General features: G+C 43.6%; 1 protein-coding gene across 3 annotated transcripts in view; it reads right to left on the bottom strand.

The window, feature by feature from the left end:
• DRD2 (dopamine receptor D2) overlaps window positions 1-20,335 on the bottom strand; it is a 391,195-nt gene that overhangs the window by 369,628 nt on the left and 1,232 nt on the right. The gene's annotated exons all lie outside the window — the stretch shown is intronic.

Genomic DNA, 20,335 nt, shown 5'->3' with positions numbered 1-20,335 from the left:
GCTGACCAGTACTGGCTACAATGGCTGAGCCTGGAAAGGCAGCAGTAACCATCCGCACAGTATCAGGCTGAGCCAGACGCTGGGACCAACGTCTCCGCTGGGAAGGCTCCACTGTGGCTGGAAAAGAATGGGAGACTGCAGCGGAGATGGTTTGAGATTCCCCCTGTGCAGATGCAGGAACTCGACCCCTAACATTGCCCCCCTCCTTGGGCCTCGCAACGCTCGAAAGCAGCAATGAGCTGCGGAGCTCAAATGTGCTCAGCAAGCTCCCAGGACCTGTCCTCAGGGCCATAACCCTTCCAGTCCACCAAATATAATTTTTTGCCATGTACCACCTTGCACCCCAAAATAGCGTTCACCTCGTAATCGTCCGTAGATGGACCCAATGTCCCGGCAGATGACTCGAAAAACCGGGACATGTATACGGGCATCAAGAAGGACACATGAAAGGTGTCGGTGATACCTAGGTGTGGAGGAAGGGCCAGAAGGTAGACCACAGGGTTAACCTGTTCGAGGACCTTGAAGGGACCCAAGTAGCGAGGTGCAAACTTAGTGGACTCAACTCACAGCCTGATGTTACGGGCGGAGAGCCACACCAAGTTGCCAGGAGCAAAGGTCAGAGCAGGGCACCGATGTGCATCGGCGGAGGACCTTATTCTCTCATTGGATGCCCGAATGGCATCCAGAGTGTGGTCCCAAATGTCCCGTGCCTCCACAGCCCAGTCTGCCACCCTGGAGTCGGCGGAAGACACGTGCATGGGCAGAGGGACACGCGGATGCCTTCCGTAATTTAGGAGGAATGGAGTCTAACCGGTGGAGTCAGCTACGGCATTGTTAAGCGCAAACTCCGCCCACGGTAGCAAGAATGCCCAGTCATCCTGCCTGGCAGAAACAAAATGTCATAAATATGTGACCAGGGTCTGGTTGGCCCTCTCAACCAACCCATTCGTCTCGGGATGATATGCCGAGGAGAGATTCAATTCAATACTGAGTAGACGACAAAGCTCTCTCCAAAATCAAGACGCAAACTGGGGACCCCGGTCACTGAAATTTTGTCCGGCATACCGTGTAGGTGAAAGATATGCTTGATGAACAACGCTGCCAGAGCCCGTGCAGAAGTTAGCCGTGGAAGAGGCACCAAGTGCACCATTTTGGAAAAATGGTCGGTGATCACCCAGATAATGGTGGAGCTACGAGACTTGGGTAAGCCCACCACAAAATCCATCCAGACCACCTCCCAGGGCCTGTCCGCCACCAGCAGGGGGTAAGGCAACCCAGCTGGCCATTGCCGAAGAGACTTGTTCTTGGCGCAAGAGACACAGGCCCGAACATAGTCTGCAACATCACGAGCCATATGCGGCCACCAGTATGTCCTCGCCATTAACTCAGATGTCATTTTGGACCCAAAATGTCCACCCACCCTGGATGAGTGAGCCCAAGAGAGAACCTCCGGATGCAGACTGGATGGTACAAAAGTCTTGCCCGGAGGCACAGACTCTAGTGAAACCGAGGCCACAGTTCTCAGACTCTCGGTGGGGATAATAAGCCAAGGCTTCTCTTCCTCCTCAGATGATACAACGGAGCAAGAGAGAGCATCGGCACAAATGTTCTTCTCCCCGGAAAGAAAATGGAGGGTGAAATGAAACCGGGAACAAGGACCATCTGGCCTGGCGAGAATTTAACAGCTGGGCTGTCTGCAAGTACACCATATTCTTGTGCTCTGTGAAGACTTGGAAAGGAAAACGAGCCCCCTCCAAGAGATGTCTCCACTTTGAGAAGGCCATCTTTATGGCTAACAACTCCCTGTCCCCAATGGAATAATTCCTCTTTGCTGATGAGAAGGTCTTGGAAAAGAAGAAGCAAGGATGCTTTCCACCTTGAGCATCCTTTTGTAAAAGGACAGCTCCAGCACCAACGGATGAGGCATCCACCTCCATTATAAATGGCTTATATACATCGGGGCGATGTAGGATGGGAGCACTAGCGAAGTGTGACTTAATGGAGTGAAAGGCCTTGGAGACCTCCTCAGACCACAATTTGGGATTTGCTCCCTTCTTGGTGAGGGCAACCAAGGGAGCTACCAAAGTTGAGAAGTGTGGAATGAACTGGCGATAGTAATTAATGAACCCCATAAAGCGCTGCACCGCTTTAAGAGAATGGGGTTCCTGCCAGTCCATCACAGCCTGTAGTTTGGCTGGATCCATAGCCAATCCCTGGGCGGAGATGATATAGCCCAGGAAAGGTAAGGGCTCCTGCTCAAACACACATTTCTCCAACTGTGCGTAGAGGGAATTTGCCCGTAAGTGGTCGAAGACTCTGCAAACATCTCTTCGGTGGGAGTCAATATCTGGAGAGTAGATGAGAATATCATCCAGATAGACTACAACCGAGGTGGAGAGCATATCCCAGAAGATGTCATTCACAAAGTCTTGGAAAATGGCTGGGGCATTACTGAGCCCGAAGGGCATTAATTCATAGTGCCCATCCCTGGTGTTAAAAGCCATCTTCAATTCATCCCCCTCACGGATGCGAATCAGGTTGTAAGCACCCCGCAGATCTAATTTTGTAAATACCCTTGCTCCCCAAAGCCTATCAAAGAGCTCCGATATCAGGGGCAGAGGATACTTATTCTTAACAGTGATGGCGTTAAGACCCCTGTAACCTATGCATGGACGTAGTTCCCCGTTCTTCTGCATGAAGAAGAACCCCGCCCCTGCAGGTGACACTGAATTCCTAATAAATCCTCTTGCCAGAATTTCCTGGATGTATTGTAACATTGCCTCCGTCACCGGGAGAGATAACAGTTAGACTCGACCCCGGGGAGGCTCAGCACCAGGCAAGAGGTCAATAGGACAGTCATAGGGGCGGTGAGGCAGAAGGTTCTCCGCAGCCCTTTTGGAGAACACGCCCACATAGGGCCAATATTGCTTGGAGAGAGAGGAGAGATTTGCGGGTACCTCAGTAGTAGCAACCTGAACACATTCCCTCTGACATCTACCCCCACAAGATTCACCCCATCCCAAAATTCTGCCTGTGGACCACTCAAAATGAGGAGAGTGGTACCGTAGCCAAGGTATCCCTAACAGGACTTCATCAAATCTCTCAAGAATGACGAGCAGAGATATAATCTCCTGATGAGATGGCGACATGGACAGAGAAAAAGGGATGGTCTGGTGTGTTATCGGTGAGGGCAGTGTCGACCCATTCACCACTCGTACGGTTACTGGTTGAGCCAACATTACCAGGGGAATTGCGTGACGTTGGGCAAAGGCAGAAGACATAAAATTGCCTTCCACCCCAGAATCCACGCAGAGCTCTACCGAGTGGGTAAATGAGCCAATAGTATTTGTCCCCTTAAAGGACAATTTGGAGGCAAACGTCGCCATCTCTAGTGTACCTCCACCTACTACAACTAGACGCTGATGTTTCCTCGACCTCTGGGGACATCCGGTGGCAAGATGTCCTGACTGCTGGCAAACATGACAAACCTGGAGTGCACAAGCGGTCCGGGACTTAGATCCCGCTCGTGACACTTCCATGGCCTCGTGTGACTCAGGGGCCTGGACTGGAGATTCCAAAGGTTTGGTGAAAGTTGGAGCCAGCCGAAACCTCTGCCTACACTGGGCTCGCTCTAACCTCCGCTTGTGAAAACAGAGGTCAATACAAGTGGACACTGCTATTAACTCCTCCAGTGTGGCGGGAATCTCCCTAGTGGCCAGAGCCTCCTTCACGTGGTCAGCCAGCGCCCTCCAAAATATCGTAATAAGGGCTTTATCCGACCACTCCAGCTCAGATGCTAGGGTGCGAAAGTGGACGGCAAAATGGCTGACCAAGGACGAGCCCTGAGTCAATGCCAACAGTTGGAGCGCTGTATCATGAGTGACACGAGGTCCTAAAAAGACCTGTTTCAGAGTGCTCAGGAACAACGAAGCACTCTGCACCACATGATCGCCACGCTCCCACAGCGGCGTACCCCACTCCAACGCCCTGTCCGACAAGAGAGACACAATAAATCCCACCTTAGCCCGATCTGTGGGGAAACGTGCGGCCAGAAGCTCGAGATGTATAGAGCACTGGCTAATGAAACCCCTACAAGACTTACTATCACAAGAAAATTTTCTGGCATCGAGAGGCGAGATAGAGTCGGAACAGGGGTGGCCGTGGACAAGGTTGCTGCAGCCACGCTAGCAGCCTGAACAACTACTGCGGTTACATCCACAGCTGAGGTTGTGTGCTCGAGAGCCGCCAACCTACCCTCCAGCTAATGGATGTACCACATGGATTGCTGTGTGTCCACTATTTACTAGCCAGACCATGGCGCTAGTATTATGTTATGGTTGGCGGAACGCCCTGAGCAAATATATATTGAATAGTAGGTGCATTCGCAACCCATGGTCCAGCGTGCAGGAGAGAACATGCTGCTAGTAGATGGCGGTACAATATGGTGGTATAAGTGAACTCTGTTACACTTCACAGAGATGCTTGAGAAAAGAGAATGCTGTGTCCTGTTAACCTCACAGGGGAACAGCTAGCAAATAGTGTCAACAGTAGTCATGCAGTCAGCAAAGCTTACACACAACTTCTCACCGGTGGTGCTGGTATTCTAAGAGCTTATTACAGCTGAACCCTGAATCCACATGCATAAGACCACACTGGCGCAGAGCACATAACTTTAGTTGATACTATCGCATGGCCATGCGGCCATGCAAACCTTTTATAGCTGCAGAAACTTCAGGACCTTCCTAGAGGACCAATGGGAGTTGCTACAGTAACTAAGCAACTTCAGGACCTTCCTAGAGGACCAATGGTATCTGCTGCAGTACCTGAGAGCATGTGACCCCTGACCTCCAATGAGGTCTTACCTTGGGCATGCTCAGAAGGGGAAAAGCAGGACTTAGTCCCAGAGACGTCTGCTCGCCGCTGACCAGTACTGGCTACAATGGCTGAGCCTGGAAAGGCAGCAGTAACCATCCACACAGTATCAGGCTGAGCCAGACGCTTGGACCGACGTCTCCACTGAGAAGGCTCCAATGCAGCTGGAAAAGAATGGGAGACCACAGCGGAGATGGTTCGAGATTCCCCCTGTGCAGAGGTGGGAACTCGACCCCTAACACCTGCACCAGGTTTTCCCCATATAAAGTATGGCCAGCACCTGCAAGCTCTCTGTAACATAATTCTAGTATGCTGTATGTATGTCTTCAATCCATTATGCTTGGCACAAAAAAGACCTTTTATTATACTTAAAGATGGCGCGGTCTGGTCCGATGGGCATCTCTGATCTTGATCCGGCATCTCCTCTCTTCCTACGATCGCCATCCTCCTTCTCTGCTTCATGTGGATGATGCATCCTACATCATCCACATAATGTCCTCCATCGCGCTCCTGCTCGGGCACGCTCCTCTCTGCCCAGAGCAAAGTACTGTAGTGTGCATGCGCCGCTAAAGGACAAAGAGTGTTGATAAGATAACCCTTAGGTAAAGATGACTCATCATGCGCACTACAGTGTTCTGCTCTTCCACTGGCAGGAGCATCATTGGGGACACAGTGTGGATGACATAGGACTCAAGAGACCCCCATCTTAGTATTTTTTTCTAGTCCTTTAATTGCAGTAGATTTGATACCTTGGGCTCGGGTAAGTAAATAGCTCAAGGCCGAATACATATAAAATTGTAGATATCCTATTAATGAAGATGAATAAAAGGCTGCAGAATGTAATTGTAAAATGAGCATACTATATGAGCACTTTGTTAAAGTGAGTTCTGCAATAAAAGGTTTCATTAACTAAAACCATTAAATCTCTGCAATAATGAATACATATTGTATAAGGACACATGAATTACTGCATCAACACATTAGAAAGATAAAATATAGATACAACAAATAGATAATTAGATAAGCAGAAAAACATTTATACCGTTAGGTCCAGAAATATTTGGATAGTGACACAAGTTTTGGCATTTTAGTTGTTAGTCAAAACTTATTCCAGATACAGTAATATAATCAATGTGGGCTTAAAGATCAGAGTCTCAGCTTTAATTTGAGGGAATTCACATCCTAATTGGAGTAAGGGTGTAACATATGCAGGTGGTTCACGTGGTTCGTGGACCAACTGTGCCACTGGGCCGGACTTTCCTAGGAGGGGTGTAGCTAAGCGGTACCTCTCATGGTCAGTCCCCGGTACTGCAGCTGCTGACCCAAGGGGTCAGGCACGCAGACATGGACATGGACTCAGGCTCAGCTCAGACTACATCAGTTCTGGATCCTCAGGTAGAATGGACACTGACAGGAGTCACACACAAGGCTGGATTCGGAGACTGGTATAACTGTCCAGAGAACAGAAAGTGCTTGAATAGGTGCATGTTCAGACACCCAGGTCTGGGGAACAGTTTTATGTACTGCCAGATTGGCTTCAGAGTTCATCTACTGCCGAAGCGGTTTCAGAGTTTAGATACAACCGGAGAGGCTTCAGAGTACAGATATCACTGGAGCAGTTTTGGCATTAAGGTACAGCCAGAGCAGTTTCAGAGTTCAGGTACCACCACTGGTGGTGTTACAGGTTTGGAAACCGCCTGATGCAGTTTCAGGTTCAGGGTTCTGGTGCAGGCTGTGGTCCCACAAGAAATATGGGTTAGAGTTCAGGACCTAGTCACACAAGGACCAGGGGTATGGGTTTAGGACTTGGCCACACAAGTACCAGTGGTTCAGGGACTGAGACCCCACAACTCACTGGTAGCACCCCAACTCACTAATGAAAGAATGTTGTTTCGGCACCGCCATATTGGGGAAAGTGCCTTTTATTCAAGATCCATCCTAGCTATTGGCTGGGGGTATCTTAGCAGGTGTGTGTGCTGTCCCTTTAAGAACAGGGGAGAGAGTGCACATTAGGCATGCTCCTGGGAAATGCACAGACACAGGAGACAGGAGGCTGGGACTGGGGAGGTGACTGAGTGGCCACAGCAGTGAGTATGTCAGCGTCCCTGCATGGAAGGGAAAGGGAAACCATGCAGGAATTACAGCTCTTTAATATGTAGCTATCTCTTTTGAAAAGGACCAAAAGTAATTGGACAATTATCTCAAAAGCTCTTTAATGGGATTTGGAAGCTGTTGCTGTGAACCCCCAACATACAGTCAATGGAGCTCTCAACAGAAGTCAGTGTTTCAGTATCTAAGTTTAACCTAAAGAGAAGACTTCATGATAGCAAATGCAGAGGGTTCATAGTCTTAAAAATAGAAAGGCCAGGTTAAACTTTGTCAAAAAAACATCAGTCCAGTTCAGGAAAACCATTGTTTGAATAGATAAAACTAAAATCAACCAGAATGATGGGAAGAAGGAGAAGGCTTGGGACAGCTCATGATCCAAAGTGCACTACTTACTCTGTAACACATGGTGGACATAGTGTGATGGCACAGGCATGCATGGCTTCCAATGGCACTGGGACAGTAGTGTTTATATTGTGACTGAAGAAAGAAGCAGCCGGATGAATTCTAAAGTATGCAGGGCTTTAACTTTTCCTTAAAAAGCAATAGGGAGGTTTCTAAGGCAAAGGAGTGGAATGTTCTGCAATGACCTAGTCAATCACCAGATCTCAGCCCCATCAAGCAGCATTTCACATTCTTAAGACAAAACTTAAGCAGAAAGACCCACAAACAAGTAACAACTGAAGTCAGCTGCAGTAAAGGCTGGCAAAGCATCACATAGGAGAAACACAGCGCTTCCAGACTTCACGCAGTCATTGCCTGCAAAGGATTCTCTACAAAATATTAAAAATGAATATTTTATTTATGAAAAAGTTAATTCGTTCAATTTCTTTAGAGCCCCTGAATTGCGGAGGCTTTTTAGAAAACCGGTTACAATTCCGAAACATTTCATAGGATATTTTTGCTCAACCCCTTTAAATAATCCTGAAAGTTCCCACTTCAATTGCATCTCAGTGGTTTGATTTTAAATTAAAAATAGTGTCATGCAGAGCTGAAATCACTGTCCAAATATTACTGGACCTGAATACCTAAACATTGAAATTGCAAAAACAAAAAGGAAATATTGTGCAGTTATGGAAGTCCCAGGATTAGAGATGGATGAACCGAACAATAAAGTACGGCGACCGTACCGAACACCTACTGTTCAGGCACGGACACCGAACACGGACTTCATCAGGACTTCAACAGGACTTCAACAGTGTAACTGTTTGGGATCGGCTGCCCAAAAACCGGGTGTTTGTCACGCTGTCATGTGCATGACAGTGCGGCAAACACTGCTTCTGATTGGCAGTGAAATCATCCCTGCCGGTCAGATAGCCGCGGTTCCGACGCTGTCTTTTTACAGCTGTGATCGGAGGTATAAAGTTTACCTCTGGTCACTGGTGTTAGTGGATTGGACTACAGCTCCCATCATCCAATGGGTCATTACACGGAGCAGCAGTATAGTATGGAGGATAATCAGGTAAAGTAGTCAGGAAATAGCCAGAGGTCGGTACATGGAGCAGCAGTAGATTCTTGAGGATAAGCAGTAGGTGGAAATAAGCTAGACTAAAGGCTGGGAGCTCAATAGTCTCACAAGGAAGAAAGTGCAGTGCCATGTTTAAGTAGGGTGTTCAATCAGGAGATCACAGGGTTGAGCCAATCAGGAACTTGGGTTGGAGACAATCAGGAACGCAGGATGGAGACAATCAGGAACCACGCAGGTAATAGTATCTGGTTAAGCAAGGACGTGTCCAGCGAGCTGAATAGCTCAGAGGGAAGAGCTGCTGGATTCGAGTCCTGACGGCTGCATTGAGATCCAGACGAGAGGTTGCACAGAGTATTGGACTAGGGGCTGCAACAGTTGGGATAGGTGAGCTGCAAGTTTTTTTTTACCTTTTTCCTCGATCTCTAAAACTCAGCATTTTATTGGATTTGCGCTAATTATTAGAAAACAGATTAAAAATAATAAAAAAAATAGAATTAGAAGTGAAATCCATTTGTCTTGAACCAATATGCTCATCTCTAATAGATGGATATATAGAGATGGGGTTAATGTTTAGACAGATAGATAAATTAAAGCATCATAATTGATAATGAAAGTGGTTGTAGTAGGATTTTTCTCATTTAACCAGATACTTGTATGTGAGTTTTGTCACTTTAAAGTGTAACTGCGCGCAATGCATACCAATGTCAGTGTGCACTGTACCAAGTGACAATTCTCTGTATTATGTGTCTGCTGCAACTTAATACGGGTTAATAGACCAAGTTAATGGGCCGCTATAGCAAAACTGCTTAATATAACTTTTCAACTGGAAAAATAAAATGCCATCTGTCTTCATTAAGTCTTTTATTTGCACTTTGGATTTGTGCGAATCTAATGAACTCCAATGAAAAGAGATATCAAAGTAGAAAAACACAAAACGTCACTAATAGATGTCAGTCGTTAGTCATAAGGCTGGTGAAGTGTGGGACCTCATCTAAGATTTACCCCACTACAAAGGCACATGAGAATTGTGAACCTGGGGAAAGTCTTACTAGTTTCTTAGTTCTTCCAAATATGTGTATAGTGTAATAAATACACAAACAATATATGAGCAAAAGCATTGGACACATCTTTAATCACTGCATTCAGGTTCTTCATTCAGTCTCATTGCATCCGGTGTGGAAAATCTGGCCTTTTTGCCCCCCAAGTGTATAACTTCCAGCTCCATCACCCCCCATCCGGTATATAACATCCAGCCCTTTTGTCCCTGATGTATAAAAGATGGCTCCATTGCTTCCAATGTATAATTCCCGCCCCGTTGCCCATGGTGTATAACATCCAGCCCCCCGGTATATAACATCCATCCCCTCACAGCTGTATAACCTCCTGTCCCTCACCATGCCATCTACCTTTACTAACGTGATGACTGGCCGGTGGTGCAGAGCTAATTGATACCAGCGCGGTCCTGTAATAGCAGTCATTGGAGTAAGAAGTTCCTGACATTTCTTCCTCCTTAATCTTCTCCATCATCTGTGAGTGACATTATTGATAAGTAGAAGAAACCACAACAACTCAGCCACAAAGTGGAGACCCCGTAATGTTATAGAGCGGAGAATGAGTGCTGAGGAGCAGAGGTCAAAAAAGTCACCAACACTCTGCTGACTCCAAAACTACAGAGTCCAAACCTCCTCTGGTGGAACTTTAGCACAAACACTGTGCCCCCGCTGGGAGTTTCATTGGCAAGAAACTGCATGCAGCCGTATAAGCACAATGCCGAGCTGGAGTGTTGTAGAGCCGCCACCACTGGACTCTCAAGCAGTCGACTCTGGAGAAGGGAAAGACATGGTGGACAATTGTAGCTAATTGAAGGCCCTTTTCTGCTCCCAATGACTGTGCCCAGTGCACAAGGTTCATACAAACACGGTTGGGGGAGTTTGGTGGAAGAACATGACCGACCACACAGAGCTCAGACCTCAGCCCCATCCAATATCTTTGGGATGAAATAGAAAAGAGATGGCCTACCTGGACTCTCTCGAAAATCCAAAATTCCCATATTATCTCTATTGATTTATGATGTGATGTCAGAAAAGCTCCTTCAGGTACAACGAGCAGGTGACATTCTCCCAATACTTTGCTCCATATACTGTACGTGTCTCCATGTTTACAGACCTTGTGTCTGATCTCAGAGCTTATTCCAGGAAAAAAGAGCAGATAGAAGAGAGCAACAAATCTCTGTAAGTTCCCATTATACTGTTTCATTACAAACCAGAAATTGCTTATATGGAACATTAAATCCAAACTTTTAGCAAAGTTTCTTCACTTTTTATGTAGCTGCTTTATATCGGAGCAATAAAGATAAACATTGAAAATGTGGAAATGTGAAGGGTCCAAGACACAAATCTAGTCATTAGGACTTTGACATTTACTACACTTTTATGGAGTTTCGGCACTTCATTCTGAAATTATATTTATCTAGAGATCATACCTGCTCCTTAGAACAAGAATTATAGAAGAACCCAGCTTCATATATCTGTAATGGGTCATAATCGGAGACTTTTGCTCCTAATTGCTTGCATGAAATTGCACATATTATCCCTATCTATTAAATAGGATCTTTTGGTAAAGAGATACATTAGAGATCTCTTCTATAAAGTATGTCGGACATTTATATATACACACAGCTTTATGTGAACACCAAAATACAGTTTAAGTAGTTGCAAGAAATTAAACGTTAATAGGCACATCCAAAAAATAGATAAAATCTTCAAATTTGATTCCATAAATATAAAAAAATTAAATCCACATGATGGTGATACAAAAAACACGGTGGAGACTTTCATTTTTTAAATTTCTCCATGTACAAGAGAATCAGATCACACTTGTACCACACATCGATCAAAATCTGATTCGAAAAATCGGTCCGTTTTTCTCATACGTGTAAAAATTGAATGTCTATATAATGCCTAAGAATGGACACATTGACCAAACACTGATGATACCTGTACATTTTTTTCACCTACATGTTTAAACATGGATGCATAAATGAGGCTTAGGGTTCGCTCACATCTGCCTATACACTCGACAAGTGCAATGTAAGAAAACATCGCATTGCACCCGCTACAATGTTAGTTAATCAGGCAAGGCTCATCTGAGAGATTTTCCTCCCCTGGAATTTGGGTGAAGAAAAATCTGCAGCATGCTGAATATGGCTGCGTAAAAGGCCGAGACTCACCAATGAAAGTCAATGAGTGTGAGAAAAAAAATTGCTTTTTTCTATGCACCAATCTCATAGAAAACACTAAATTTCTTCAGCCGAGTACAGTATATTCACAACGTAAACCATCAATACAGAATAGATATATAGATAACATAAAAGAAAAAAGTGGTGTGGGGTCCCTCATATTTTTCTTAACCAGCTGAGGGAAAGCCGACAGTGGGGGGCTGAAGTTTATAGTCTGGGAAGGGGGTAATCAACATGGAGCTTCCCAAGCAATTAATATAAGCTCACAGCTGTCTGCAAAGACTTTGCTGGTTATTAACAAGGTGTGACCCTCCCAAAAAATGATGTGGATTCCCCCCTATTTTTAATGCACAGGCTAGGTAGACAGCCTCAGGCTGATATTAATAGTCTAGGAAGGGGCCATGGATATTGGCCCCCTTTCAAGCTAATAACATCAGCCCTCATCATCTATTAGATGCATCAAATAAGGGGCTTATTTTTGGATCTTTCTACTTGCCCTGGTGTGGTGGCAAGTGCGGTAATAGTATTGAGGTTGATGTCAGCTTTGTAATGTGAGCAGACATCAAACCCAGGGATTAGTAATGGAGAGATGTCTATAAGACACCCCATTACTAACTGCATTAGTTTAAGTAAAAAAAACCACACACATAGCAAAGCCCTTCATTTGAACAAAACACCCCCTGACCATCTTTGACACGTTTATTAATATCCCCCCAAAATCAGAAAAATAAAAAACAAAGAAATCCTCACTTGTCCACCAATAATGCATATGTCCTTTGACAAACTCAACTCTGCTACATCCAGATGCATTGCTAAGTTGTGACATAAAATGCGAGTGCTCAGCCCAGCATCTGGGAGATGCGGAGCTGAGCGTGAGGATGCAGCTTCAGTGCTGAGCGCTGACATCGGTAAGGTGACCGGCGTTCATAGCGGATGAACTCCGGTCACCTTACTGACATCACTGCTTGCACCGTGAGAAATTTCTCATGCTCAGCTCAGTGACAGCTCACCCCTTGTGAATGTGGCTTAAGGTCTTGCTCCCACTATAAAATCGGTGAATGCAATGCGAGAAAAAAATTGCACCAATGTTATTAGATGACTCAGTGCTCAAATGCGAGTTTTTCCCCAGGTGAAATCTGGATGAGAAAAAAATCTCAGCATGCTTCGAGTGACTGAATATATTGGACGAGACTCACCAATGCAAGTCAATGGGTGTGAGAAAAAAAATGGACGGCACATGGACCATTCGTATGATGTCCGATTTTTACGGAAATATTACCATTCTGTAGCATAGAACATTGTACATGGTCCTGCAAATGATTGTAGAATAATAGTTGCAGAGAAAAACACATGGCATAAGGATGGTACGTGAGAAAAATCACATTGTACTCGCATTACACCCGTCCACCGATCACGTGACAGAGGTGCCGATGGGCGGGATTTGTGATGCGCTTCCAGGTGGTGTGTGTTAAATACTGCTGTCGGAGATTCATAGCGGGATTTAACTGGTTAACAGCCGCTGGTCCATCTGTCATGTGCGGGAGAGATGCGGGCTCAGCGCCAGAGCCGGCATTAAGGTCGGGGACAAGACATATGATGTAAATAATCGTCAAAAGCCATGAAGGGGTTAATAAACGTAGTTCTATTTACCAAAAATGCTTAAAAAATGCTGCTAAAAACGTTGTTGCATTTGTTTCAGCATTTTTTCACTTTCTCATTGTTTCTATTTTCAAAAAATCCCATAGTGTTTGCTGGCACTGTATAAAGCAGCTTCTTAGGCTGCCATCACACTAGCAGTATTTGGTCAGTATTTTACATCAGTATTTGTAAGCCAAAACCAGGAGTGGAACAATCAGAGGAAAAGTATAACAGAAACATATGCACCACTTCTGTATTTTACACCCCGACATAGAACATGAGACGTGTTCTGCCTTATCTCTCTTATTGGCGCATCTTGTTAGGGCTAGCGGAACGCACCGAGTAAATATAGATGTTTATTATTATTGATGCGTTCGCAGCCCGGGGTCCTCCGTGCAGGGGAACCTGCTGCTAGTAAATGGTGGCACTATTTGGCGGTATAGACTAGCTCTGTTACCTCACAGAGTAGCCAAGAAAGGAAAGCTCTGCGCCCTGTTAGACTTCTTAGGAGCACAGGCTAACTGCCCATCAGAGAGCAGTCAGTGGTCATGCATGCACACAATCTCCTCACCAAGGGGCCGGCATTCTAGGGGCTTATTTCAGCCGGGGCCCTAAATCCGTGCACACAATCTCCTCGCCGGAGGTGCCGGCATTCTAGGGGCTTATTTCAGCCGAGTCCCTGAACACACATAAATGTGACCACACTGGCGCATGCACGTAACAGATTCAATACTAGCGCATGGCCGTGCGGTCATGAGAGCCTTAAATAGCTGCAGCAAGTACAGGACCTTCCTAGAAGGACCAATGAGAGGCTGCTACAGAACCTTCAGCACCTGGAGGACCAATGGATTTAGCTGCAGTATCTGAACATGTGACCCTCGATCTCCACTGAGAGATCTTACTCTGGGCATACTCAGAACGAGAAAAGCAGGACTTAGTCAAAGAAGCGTCTGCTCGCCACTGCCCAGCACTGACTTCAATGGCAGAAGCAGGAGAAGCAGCAGTAACCCTTTGTACAGAGTCAGACTGAGCGAGATGCTGGTACTGACGTCTCCGCTGAGCAGGCTCCACTGCGGCAGGAGAAGAATAGGAGACCGCAGCGGAGATGGCCTGAGATTCTCCCTGTGCAGAGGCGGGATCTCGACCCCTAACACATCTTACGACAATTTTAGTGGCTTCTTGTTGCCAGCTTCAAAAAGGAACAATAAAAAATGATTTTGTGATACTCTGTCAGGAGATGCCTATATTGCATGTGTCTATATACTGTCACCTAGTGGCTGTGTTGTGCATTACCGTCTGGTAGCATGATGCCATATAGTATAGAATTTGTATTGTGAGAAGTACTTAGAGAAATTCATGAAGAGGTAAGAGTGGTCACAATCTAAATCAATTTCTTATTAATTATCAAAAGAGACATCACATGTTGTATGTATCCACTTGCAGACTCCTCTCTCCAAATTCCCTATCGATTCCTCCAGCACATATATCACATATAGATGTCACATCTTTTACCATAACACACAACGTGTTTACTAAACCATGTTTATCACTGAAAGATAACTTGATACAAAAATTGACATTTGACACATTAGAAACCAATGAACATGTTAAGTTATGGTATAGATCAGGGTGTGAGCGTGAAGACAGGAAAGGATAGCTGTAATCAGCCTTTCTTCTACCAAACAGCCTTCACAAGTCTCCTGACACTGGCATGTATTTGCTCTACCAAACAGCATTCACAAGTCTCCTGACACTGGCATGTATAATATTTATGTATACAGGGTCAATATTGACTTTTATGATTGCTCCTTCAAATAAGCGGCAAATGTACACCCCGAGGAGCATTGCATGGCCTATAAGTCTCCTTACCAATGTAAGGAGCATGTCAGCTATGTCACTCTCCACAAAGGGAGACGTTACCATGTAGACTTCCATTGCACTGAGGAGGAGCAAACACCCCGAAACACGTCTATAAATTGAGTATCTGGTTTGTCCTCTATCCTAGGTCATGTGGCAAGGCTCGTTAAGGCATCGATATTGACTTTTAGGATTGCTACTTCCAGAGAGTTCTAGTCCTCTTCCTCTCTGAATAGGCAATTTGCATAATAAATTTCCCAGAGAAGCATTGTATGGCCTAGATGTTTCTGAATACTTACACTGGCATGTCAGGCATCCACAAGTAGAAACATTACCACTTAGATCACAGTCAGAGGCCTCTTACCTAGCCAAATCAGATCTCTTGTTTTGCACTGAGATGGAGCAAACACTCCAAAACACGTCTGAAAATTTGAGTATATAGATTGGCTTTTAGTCTAAGTCTTGTGGCAAAGATCGCTTAAGGGTCGAAATTGACTTTTAGGATTGCTACTTTCAATTAATGACGCTAGAGTTCTATTCCTCTTCCTCTCTGAAGAGGCAATTTGCATATTTAATTTCCCAGAGGATCATGGCCTATAAGTCTCTTTACACTGGTATGTCAGGCATGTCCCTCTACACAAGGAGAAACATTACCCCTTAAACCCAAGTACTGCATATCAAATACATGGACGCTTGTTACATCTGGATAGTGAGAAAATGTCACAGCTCACAACTTATACATAGAGATAAGTAGAGAAAGCCATAAAGCACTGAACAAATATCACAGATGTGTGTAATAGTAGAGAACAACCAATGAGGATAGACTATTATAACCTGTATAAAGGCAGAAACAAACAATGCAGTAGCCATTATGTGGTGAATCTGGATCAGGAGAAAATGTCACAGTTCATAGTTTAGCCATGAAGGTAAGGATAGAAAGCCATAAAGCAGTGAATAAACATCATAGTGTGTGACAGCACTGAAAGAACAGCCAATGAGGATAGATTATTATAACCTGTATAAAAGCAGAGGTAGGGAATTCAGCAACCATTATATGGTGAATCTGGATAGTGAGAAAACGTGACAGCTCACTGCTTAGCCATAGTGATAAGGAGAGAAAGCCATAAAGCACCGAATAAACATCTCAGCTAGTGTCTGACATCACAGCAGTCAAGAAAGGTTACCATCTTTTTACCCATAGCCAAATATGTTGAGTTTGCTTTGACATTAATAAGGTTACACTTATGTTAAAAAGCTTCAAAGGGGTTGGATACAGTCATAGAAGACCTCAGAGTGTTACATTCATTTTCAGGGTGATTGGAGGCTTTGCAGTACTTGCAATTCACTGCAAATCTATTTTTTTTAATTCATTGAAACTGGTGGAGTCGAATTTCACAATATTCAGTCTCCTCAAATTTTGAGTATTTCATCAATTTTACAAGTATGTATCAATATGCTGAACAAAAACAAGTTTAATCCAACAGGTTCAACCTTTCATAAATTCTGTGAAAGTTGTGTGAAATTTGAGGTTGTGTGAGGTTGTATGAGGTTGAGGTTGTGTGAGGTTGTGTGAGGTTGAGGTTGTGTGAAATGCTGTGACTAGTACATGTAAATTCTGAAGCAGAACATTATAAATAACATATATAAATAATATATACTATTCCTCTACATGGCTTCCCATGGACGGCTGTATAAACAATCGGCCCCTGTCCTGCTCGGCCCTAACCTACATTCAGGTCGGCTGACACAAGGTGAGGGTCCCGATGGGTTCACCTTGTCATGGTGGGATGGCTTTTATGCTTTTTTTAATCAAATTAGTGTTAAGTTAACTAATTATCACGCTATTTACATGTACTATTTATTTACTTATTTATATACTACAGGGTAACTGCTTGTTTTGTTTTTTTTCGTGGATTTTGTTTGTTAAATGGACACAGTGTGAATGTGCTCCTACAGATTGCCCTTATACCAACTTATGCTCTGGCTCATTTCTTTGGTTTTGTTTTATTATTTCTGGTTGGTCCAGTAGAAGGTAAAACATACCCTCGAGTTACTAGTGGTCTTCTTAAACTTATGGTTTTCCAGGCAATGCAAAGCTCCAACCCCCAGTCCATGATTAAGTGGCTAAGGTAGAGTGGCTTGATGGCATTGCGGCACTGACCACGTGTTTGTTTGCAAGTCCAGGGCTTGGACCATCTACCACCAATGATTGCTAAATATAAAACCATGATTTATTTTGATTATTAATTATGACACTGTGTAATTATTCGTTACCTATCGCCCATCGAAATCAATAATTGTTCACAGATTTCACTTGAGAATCCTCCAGAGCCAAGATCGATCATTGACACCGCCATCATATATGGCTATTAGAAGAGGTCCTGAGCAAAGAACCCCTATACTTTCCTAATTTTAACAGCTTTATTAGGTCATTGAACAAGACGTAGTCTGATCCAGCCAACCGCTCACATTTCACCCAATTCACTCTGGTTTTCTTTGGAGATACTGACAAGTAGTAGCACAACCATATGGAACCTTTACTTTCCCTGCAAGAAATATTAATGATCAGTGTATAACTGAACCATGATGCTATTAAAGCGGTATTTCACCTTTGGGCGTTTTTTTTTACTTAAATGCATGTATTTGGCACCAAAAATAATTTTTTTAATTGGGTTTTATCAACAATTTTGCCCCGTTTGGCTTTTACAGGCTCTCTGTTTCCCTCCACATTCGACTCTGTTGTAGTCTGTGGCCATAAATCAGCTGAGAAGAGCTAAAAAAAAGTTACAAACTCCCCGTCAGACCTTTATAGCGAGCTCACTGACAGATTCTCAGTTAACTCATTCTGCAATCTTGAATACATAGTGCATCGCGGACACTTTAGAAAACAAACGGTGAGATATTTTAATAAGATTGATATTTATCCCCAATTATATTTAATTAAGTAAGAAAAAAAGTCCTAAAAAGTGGCCAACCCTTTTAACTATGATTCACGAACTGGCCATGGTTACTTAGGGAATATACATTCATGTTATCATTTTTGTTGAGTACTGTGTAAGATCAATGTAATGGAATTCTAGGTTTTCATTGGTGAGTCTATAAAAAAAACATTACAGCATTGCATAAATACAGTTATTTCTGGCTGATGATAGCACCAACATATTCCATATCATTGTACAAAGACTGACGACATTACCTGTTCATGACAAGCTCACAGTCTAAATCGCTGTCCCAAGTAGAATCTTTAGGGCTAATTTATCTATCAATATAGAAATTCCATGCAGACAAAAGGAGAATTTACAGACCTTTTACACGTGGACACAAACTTGTAAAAATCAGCGTCAATCAGCAATAAAGTGAGATTAAACATTCACAAATCTGCATTTATATGTAAGGCAATCACATGATTGAAAAAGTTATCAGTGAAGAGTTTTTGTATGAAAGAAAAACTAATTTCATATCACTTATAAGGGTATTCTGAGTTAACAGATTGAGGTCTCTTTTAGGACCCTTATTGGGTCCCAACTTAGGACCCTTTAAGACAAAGAACAATCCTCAGTTAATCTGAGTATATCATGGATAGTTCACTGATTTCAAAACCGTGCAATACCTTATGTCCCCTGAGGTGGTGCAGTAAGTGAATTGAACACTGGCTAGCCTGGATCTATCAAGGTATACAGCTGATCGCTGGAAGTCTCAGAAGAAGATAAGATAGCCTGTGGTCCTACGCAAAGACTCAATGTAAGCTCCCAGGATCCATAATTGTATTATTGAATGATTACTTTACAAAACACACAAATATATATATATATATATATATATATATATATATATATATATATATATATATATATATATATATATACTGTATATATATATATATATTAGAAAAGACATGTAGGACTGGGTTAAATCCTAGCACTGCAGGTCTTAATTGGATGCACCTGGCTAGCTTTGACTAAGATCCAGGAGATGAGTTCACCCTGTGTCAGTCTGCTGGATGTAGTGCAGAAAGAAGTGTGCAGGAGCTGGTGAAAGACCAGCCAAAATGTGAGCTGTAGAAGGGAGAGAGACAAGCTGAATGGAGACTGCACAGGTCAGCTAGGAAAGCTGAGCAGTCTGTATGTTAGAGCTGCAGAGAACCATGTGGAAGCTGGAGCCTGTTCAGTGTGAACGGTGCATGGAGATAAACATTTCGGTCTGGTGCTGGAAGCTGCTGAAGGTGACACCATAACAGGTGGGATCATGCATCTTCTGTGAGTAAAGTTTGCTCCAGGAGAAAAGACTGTAATCCGGTCGGGTGAGCCTTCACTGATATATATATAAATGAACTGTTTATTCAATGTGACATATTTGTTCCCAGGTCTTTGGTTTTGAATCTTTGGAATTTTCTGAAACAATAAAGCTGCACGTGTTTGGACCAAACTGCATTGCCTGTGTGAATGCTGCCGATGCCTAACCAAGAGCATGAATCCCATCAATGTATATATATATATATATATATATATATATATATATATATATATATATACCAACCTCCTTCCATTTGTTTCTAACTTTTGATCAAAGGCAAATCCAGGAGAAACTTTATCAATAAAGTGAGCCTTATAAGACATTGCAATGACCGAAGCCCATTCACGTACTAGTATTCTTCAGGAATCCTATATTTCACACTCTAATTTAACATAAAAAAGGTCAATGCAAACCTACGCTATTAACAACCTCAAACTCTTTCACGTCCGGCAAAAAAATCAGATACCTTTTCTTTTACCAACCATCCATCCTTGTCATTCACCATTTAATTCTAAAGAAGTATCTAGTGACAGGGCATCGCTTTCTCTCGGAGATACAAGTATCATCCAATGTTCTTTACGTCCATACAAGTATTCTAAAAAGAGATTTCTGGATCTTCATGAGTTAATCGCTGCCTCTTATTACACGTCTACATGCTGCACGGGGGGTTAATCTGTTCCCTAACGCAACCTTGCAAAATGCATTTATCACGGTCTGGCTTTTAACTCTGTCCTGTCTGCTGTGTATTAATATTCCATAGGTCTTACACTATGAGCCACAATTTATGTAAATATTTACTCAATTGTGTCAAGGAGATTCCTGGAAGAAACCTAGAGGATAATTAAAATGCTATGTAAGGCTAA

This window comes from Ranitomeya variabilis, chromosome 4, assembly GCF_051348905.1.
Source record: "Ranitomeya variabilis isolate aRanVar5 chromosome 4, aRanVar5.hap1, whole genome shotgun sequence".
NCBI lineage: Eukaryota > Metazoa > Chordata > Amphibia > Anura > Dendrobatidae > Ranitomeya > Ranitomeya variabilis.
The sequence above is the reverse complement of the archived record's forward strand: the minus strand, read 5'-3'. Positions and strand labels throughout refer to the sequence as shown.